Here is a 7,500-nt window from a genome sequence, read left to right on the forward strand (position 1 = left end):
CTTAAGAGCATTTGCCCAGAGATATTTTTTAATATCCTAACAGGTGGATATATATTTAACCCGTATAAAGTGTTTTTATGGTATTTAAAATTATGGCGCATTGAAAAATCTGGCGATGTTTTAATGCAATAATTCGCTTGCAACACAATGTAAAATTTTGCATCTCTGTTTGATCTCGTTTCGGGCTCCAAACTAACTTCGATTTATTTTATTTTTCACTCAGTCACACCACAAAGACCTGAACTGAATATGAAACCCATTGAAGGATTCTCAAGTAGCTGTTCTGCGGAGCGCGAAGCAATCAAATATTCAGAAAATTCAGAAAAACCGGAGGCAGATTTTGAGCCCAATCGGGGCGAAGTCGTTTTTGGCATATTTCTACCAAAGAAAGCTGTTTTGGCAGAAACTAACTATGGTCCGTTTCAATTCTTACTAGGACGTATCTATGGCCAAAATAAAAGCGAAATCAATTTTTCGACTTGTGCCATTGATAGGCTATTTAGGTCGATTTTTATAGGCATTCACTCTTAAAACATCACTACGACTTAGGCAGTTGCTGAAGAGGGGAGATTTCCGACTGACAAGTTCACTTCCAACGACTTCAAAGTTTTAGAGGCTATACCAGCTGAAGAGAGAACAGTTAAGTGTTTCGATCTGGACAAGTTACCCCTTGGACGGACACTGGGTCTACATTGGAACACTAGCTGTGAAAGTGTCAACTTTCCTTGGTGAAGCTAATTGCCACACCAGACGAGATTGCTTATCTAAGGTGAGCTCTACATGTGATTTGCTTGGTTCCATTTGTCCTGTTTCACTTCCTGCTAAGAGATTGATGCAAAAGACCTGGCAACTGAATCTTGACTGGGATGTTTCATTACCCGTAAGCTTGCTGGAGGGCTGGATAAGGAGGAAAGAAGAACTGTTGCTCCTTAGACATTTAAGTCTTACTCGCTGCTATTTAAGTGGAGGTTGTTCCCGTGATGCATCCTTCGAACTTCACCACTTTGATGATGCCTCTGAATATGTTTATGGAACAGTGTCTAAGTCGAGGAAGGTGTCTGGTGACCAAACTGTTGAATCCACTTTCATCATGACAAAGAGTCGCCGTAAAAATGTAAATGTTTTGTTCATAGTGGAAGTGCACTTAGCTATCAAGCTAGTTACAGGCACCCACTTATAATAACCTGAAAGATACAATTCAAATTTAACAGAAACAGTATGTTTACGTGATAAGATTGGAATTGCAAGCTGCTACGATCGCAGCACAGGTTCATCGACTGATCTCAAGCGAGACTAATTTGGAGCCTCTTTCTTCTGAACAGACTTTAAGGTCACATTCCAGTAAGTAGAAATTGAGTCTGGAAGGTGGCCCACAGAGTCTTTGAAATTCGAAGTGAATCTTAACCCAATCAATGGAGATACTATCAAAGTTCCCTTCATCCAGCTGATGATGCCTCTCGTGGCTTAACAGTGCATCAGATGTCGATATCTTAAAGATGGTTCAGTGGTCCAGCGTTCCTGTTGAACCCTAAAGAAGAATGGCTCAATGCTGACATTGATACCTTATGAGACAGCGACCCAGGAATCAGGAATGAGAAGCCTACATCTGTGGCGACGAGATTGGTTCAATTTTCCAGATAATCGCGAGGATCATTTGTCTCTTTCGGAAACTATTGTGTTGGAAAGCATTCCCAGAAGCTGATGAGACTGTGTAACCGCACTTGCAGGTCTGGGTAACATCACACAACCCACAGCAAAGACCGCTGCCGAAATTAAGAAATTAGTCTGCCTGCTGTACCAGCCTAAGACACTTATTTCCAACGTTAAAGACCAATGCAATCTTCCATCTAATTAAGGAGCAATGTTCCACTAATAGATGTTAATGTCGCGAAGCGGGATTTAAATGTACCGAGCTGTAATGATGCTGAAGATGATGAAAGCTCTGATAATAATGCTGATGACGGCGATCATGAGTCATCTGATGTTGGTAATGTTGATAATGACGAAGAGGAGGAGGAGGAAGACGAGGGGGATGAATAGAATACCTTTTATCCTTATCAGGGAGTTGTAAAAAAATGCATTTGGCTGAATTGACTTAGCTGTAAAAAGTAAGCGGTGCGAAATATGCCACAAGGCATTTCACAAAAAAATGCTCCTTTGCATTTTATAATGAACAGGAAATCTGATTTATTCCTATTATGCTAAAGGGTTGTCTAAGTTACACTCCAATAGATAATATAATTAATTAATATTGGGACAATCTGGCCACACAAACAATAATTACAAGGCATTATGTGATCCCGCCTCGTTTTCACATTAGCGTGGTCACGTGATCCGTTCTATTACTGTCAGACAGACCCCAATTTAACCTATGAGATTTTTTGTCGCAGATTCGCCACCTTTGAGGATGGTTACAAAAGCCTTTGAAAGTCAAGCCACGTTTCCATGTTGGACTCTGAGCATCACACTTTTAACCCCCCGTAAAAGCCGTCGGTGCAAGCTACAAAATTGCCGAAAAGATCTGGCATGTTCCTTTAGGTTCCCCTTAACACATCTAGATAGGCCGTTTGCTTTCATCACGAAATTCCCACGGGTCTTAAATTCGCGACATATGCTGCTTGACTATTTGGTAGTCTGTGAAGGACAGAACCATTTTTTTAGTTTATTTCTATTCAAATATTTAAAAAAAGAGCATCGGAAGCAATGAAAAACATCCAAAACAAGCAAAAAGGAAGAAAGAACTGTGACGTAATTTTTTCGTAAACAACACTATAAGGCTTGTCGTGATGTTTACTTACTTCGTGTAAGAAAGTTCCTGCATCTTTGTAATATACGCCTTCGTGGAAATGCATTTTAAGATATATTTTCATTTACAAATTTATCAAAACAATCGAAACTGAAACTGAGAAAGTAGCACCTTTTGACAAACATGTCAGATAAACAAAACATGACCTATATCCACTTTCCTTGGTGCAAGCAGATGGTTACAAGTATTGCGTGGCCTGTCATGGGCACGCCATCCATCTCATAGAGTTCTTTTAATGAAGTAGACATGCTTAGACAGTATTTATAAAAAATTCCCGAGAAAACATACACAAACGATAGCAAGTAACGGTTTGTGATTAAATGATGCAATGCGGACATAAAATATGAGAAAGCTACTTGGCAACGGATGAAAGGACAACTGAAAAATCAGAGTTCCAGGCATGATCGGAATTTACAATCTCTAATGTCATGCGGACGTTCTGGCTATTGTGCTTCTAGAACTCCAAAGACTATGATTAGGTGTCCTATAAATGATGTTCTTCAAGGCATAGCGTCCCACTGCTCTGCGGGCTGTACTTTGTCTAGGAAGATCCTAAATGATAAGCTCCCACAGTCAACTATCTAGCTTATCAAGTTTGTGTCACGAATCCGGGAGCTCCTGTTTTTCTTTTTCTTTCTTTTTTTTTTTTTTCTTCCGAGAAAAAAACATGGAAGACAATGAAAAACGTACAAAGAAATATGAGAACTTTTCCAGAACTATTTCTTGCTCTAGATGACTGCGTGCGCGAGTTCTAACGGGAAAGAACAAGGCTTCAATTTGAATAAGAATAAAACGCAAACAGCGCTTACAAACATTTTCTTAAACTGAATAAGTTCTTAACAACTTAACGTTTCGTATGTAACAATAGACATCATGAGAAGTGATCATTATTCAGTTACACACACATTTCAATTTAAATATACCGTCACCTGAACAGACTGGGAACTAATGGATTTTATTGACATTTAAAACGTGAACAAACTAAAAAACGACGAGAAATACGCTAATAATAAATAACGTTTTCATTTAAGGAGGTTCCGTAGTGTTTTAAAGCCGCGCTCAAGCTGGGCACTAGTATGGCGCGTAAAGCCTGAATCGCACGTGCCTTTCTGATTTTTGTGACGTCAGCGTGACCAAATCTGTAAAATTAACTGCTAATTTTCTCACGTTCCCTTCGGTATTTTTTTTTTTTAATTGGTTCAGTTCTAACGACATACTTTTCCTTTCAAATACCCTACATTTGTTAAAATCTGTCAGAGCTAATCAAATATATTTAGAAAAATGACAAATTACAGAATATGGGCAAAACCATCTGAACAACCTTGACTTTTTACCACTTCAAAATTTCAGGCAATATCATTTCCATAATGCAGCAAAGAACATAAAAAAATCACCGAAGGAATGTATAAAATATTACTGAAAGGCATTTTGGCAAAGAATGGGAGAATATCTGCCTGTCATTAGGTGTGATGTTGCCATGGGAACGGCCATGATACAAAAACTGACACCCAAAAAATCAGCCTTATTATATCGGTACCCACACTGGTGAATCTCTACATCGAAAACTTTAAGAGATTTTGACCAGGTTTCCTTTTTCAACTATTTTTGCAAATACTCTAGAGAGCCGCCTTAAGGTCGGCTTTACATCTCGGATAATTAGAGACTCTTCTATTTTTCAAGGCATTTCTGATCGATCAGTTGCTAAGATTTCAAAATGATATCCGGCAAAAAAACCAACAAACTTCACCTAACAAAACGTGAGGTCATGTGTAAACAAGTTTTATGGTCTTTTCACCCTCTAAACAGTTTTCAAAAACACTCCCATAATCACATTAAAAAAAATTTCCCTTACGTAGACAAACTTGTTTCTTCTTTGGAAAATCGAGACACCGCCGGATTACAAGACAGAAAAACAGAACATTTCAAAGCAGTAAGTAAAGTTATCGCAAATATTCAATAATCATTGCTTATCATGTTTTCTCAACCAACCACTGAATAAAATGGGATCATATGTGTTGCTGTTTCGCTCTGAGCCAATGTGCAAGTTGTTGGTGTTGGTGTTTTTCAGGTGACTGAAAAAAGTTTTTAGGTAGCACTTATATTTCCATTTCTGCCATATTTATTGGTGTTGTTTTTGCCTGGAAGCTCAAAGTTTAACTTGCAATTGCCCAAGGATAAGTGCTACCTCGAAGGTTTATGTTTTGGACATTTAACGTGCTCTGCAGGCTGTTAGCATGATAACACATCTACATTAAAATAAGACCTAAGGATGCTTATTCCTCATTTATGGAAAACTCACTCATTAGTAATTTTGAACCATTTGCTGCTTAAAATAATAGAAATAAAGTAAGTTTAACAGCTGTTATTATAGAATTTCAACAGGCTGATTTTTCAGAATTCGCTTGTACGTGTTTTGTTCAGTTTTTCCAAATTTTTGTCTGTTAAATTTATGATTTCTTTTTATAGCTGACTCATTTGTAGAGAAGCTTCTCACGCGCGCTTACGCGCGCTTGAGAGCGGAGCTCCATAGCTAACAAATTTGGTAAACTATCCATCCGAGAAATTTTGGTTGTGACGTCAGCGTACTCCCACCCGTACACTCTTTGCGGGGGAGGAAAGGGAATCAGGTGTCATTTCGTCGGGGGAAGGGGTATGTTACATTTCGTATGAAAAACAACACATAAAGAGGTGATATACATGGTGAAGTAATGCATTTTATGAAACCTAACTTGTGTTTTTCTTATAAATTAAACTTCGATTGCCGAAGGACAAGAGTCTCTATGCTATATTTTCTTGGAGGGAAATGTGCAATGCACGTTTTTTCTTGGCGGGAAATCACGCAAGAAATGGTGTGGGCAAGTGTGACCATTGTCGTCACGCTCAAACACCTGTTACTTTAGGAAATTGTTTTCAAGTATTTCATACAATTAGTGACCAGCAATGGGATAAAGAGCAGGAAAAAAGCACGAAAGAAGAGGCGACGAAATTTGAGAAATTTAAGCGAAGAAAGCCTCGAGGGAAGCCCGGAAGGAGAAGAAGACAACATTTCAGTGAAGAACAAAACACTTCATCATTACTGTGGCGACTCTCCACACTAAATTAATACCTTTCGATTTATAAGCTTTTCGTATGAGATGGATGTCCAGTCGTGAGATGCTTTGTATGACTGTGAAATTGCAGTCGAGTGAGCGAATTACTAAGCTTTAGCTTGACCTTGTAATTAGCTAGTAATTTTTACCGTAGTTCTAAACTGAAGAGAGAGGGAGTAAAGATTATCAGTCAAACTGAAAATGTTGTGAAAGATATTACTGTGTATGTAATTTCGATTCAGGTTTGGTTGTTGATTAAAATTGTTTGTTATTGTTTGCAAGGCTTGTTTGTTTACTGCTGTCAGCTTAGAGGTGTTTGATCACTGTAAACTGTATACACTAATGACAATTGATTTTGTTCTTTATGCACAAGCATAATTATTGCCATATACACTAAATTACTTTTTGGGGCTAGAAACGGGAGCTCGGCTTTTATGCTTGGCTAAATCTATAAATTAGTCCAGACTATTTTAATAATTAATTTGGTAAACAGCCAACAAGCTGCTGGTCTCTAATTTTAGAGCAATTGTGCATGCGTAGCATTTTCTTAGGTTCCTCTCAAAGGTTCTTACTTTTAAAGCACCGTGGGGTCTCAGTAATGGAAGCGAATTTACACTGCATTTCCGAGACCATGGCAAGAAGGAGAACAAAAAGGTTTTCTACAGTGTCCTCACATTTGTCTTGTTTTTCAAAATTCGCCCTGACCTTTAAAAATCACCGCTGACCGCGTAAAAAACTGTGTTCAGCCACCTTAAAGACTGATCAAATGAGAATGTTTTATTTTTCCACTATGTCTATTGGTTTTTCCAAATGGATCTTCTTCCATGTTCATAGGTTGGAGCCAGATTCGATTAGTGAACCATTTCCATCTCCGACGAACAGCAGATAGATCAGCCTCCACAAAAAGGGAAAAAGATGATAGATAGCAATCCAGGTATTATCCAGAAGCTGAACAAATATTTGGCTCTTAACGACGAGAAGGGATAATGAACAAGCTTCGACGAAAAGTACAAGCAAACGAAGCGAAATTAACTGACCTTTAAAAGAAATACGTGCCTTCTAATAACTGTGATGGTTTGCTAGAAACTAGAATAAACTCGAACGTCTGGAACAACCTGGGAGAAACTGCAAGGTCAAATGACCTCAAACTCCAAAAGGTACAAAAATATCTTATTACAGTCATGACCGCTGTCATTTTTGTTGTCAGTGATTGACCTAATTAAAGCTGAGTCCCAACCCAGGAATGATGCTGAATCATAGTATTACCACTAACGTGATGGATGGTGTTATTTTATTGACAAAATAACACTGAACTGATTTTGTGTCGAAGGGAATAACTGAAAAGGGGATTGCATCATAGTTATCGTCACTTGTGCAATCCATCCAGCCCCATCACTTCACAGCCGTCTTGGGATGACATCCCCAAATCTGTGAATCTATTCAATAATCTCAAACAATTCCAAACAAGATTAAATCTAAGTCGCATGGTGGCCATAGACGCAACAAAAGTCAAACGCCAAGATCCTATATCAACTTCGTTCCCAAGATCCTTTCTCTTTCTCCTGGAAAAAAAAATACCCTGGTTCCCGTTGGTCATGCGCCTGC

This window comes from Montipora foliosa, chromosome 11 (assembly GCF_036669935.1).
Source record: "Montipora foliosa isolate CH-2021 chromosome 11, ASM3666993v2, whole genome shotgun sequence".
Classification (NCBI taxonomy): domain Eukaryota; kingdom Metazoa; phylum Cnidaria; class Anthozoa; order Scleractinia; family Acroporidae; genus Montipora; species Montipora foliosa.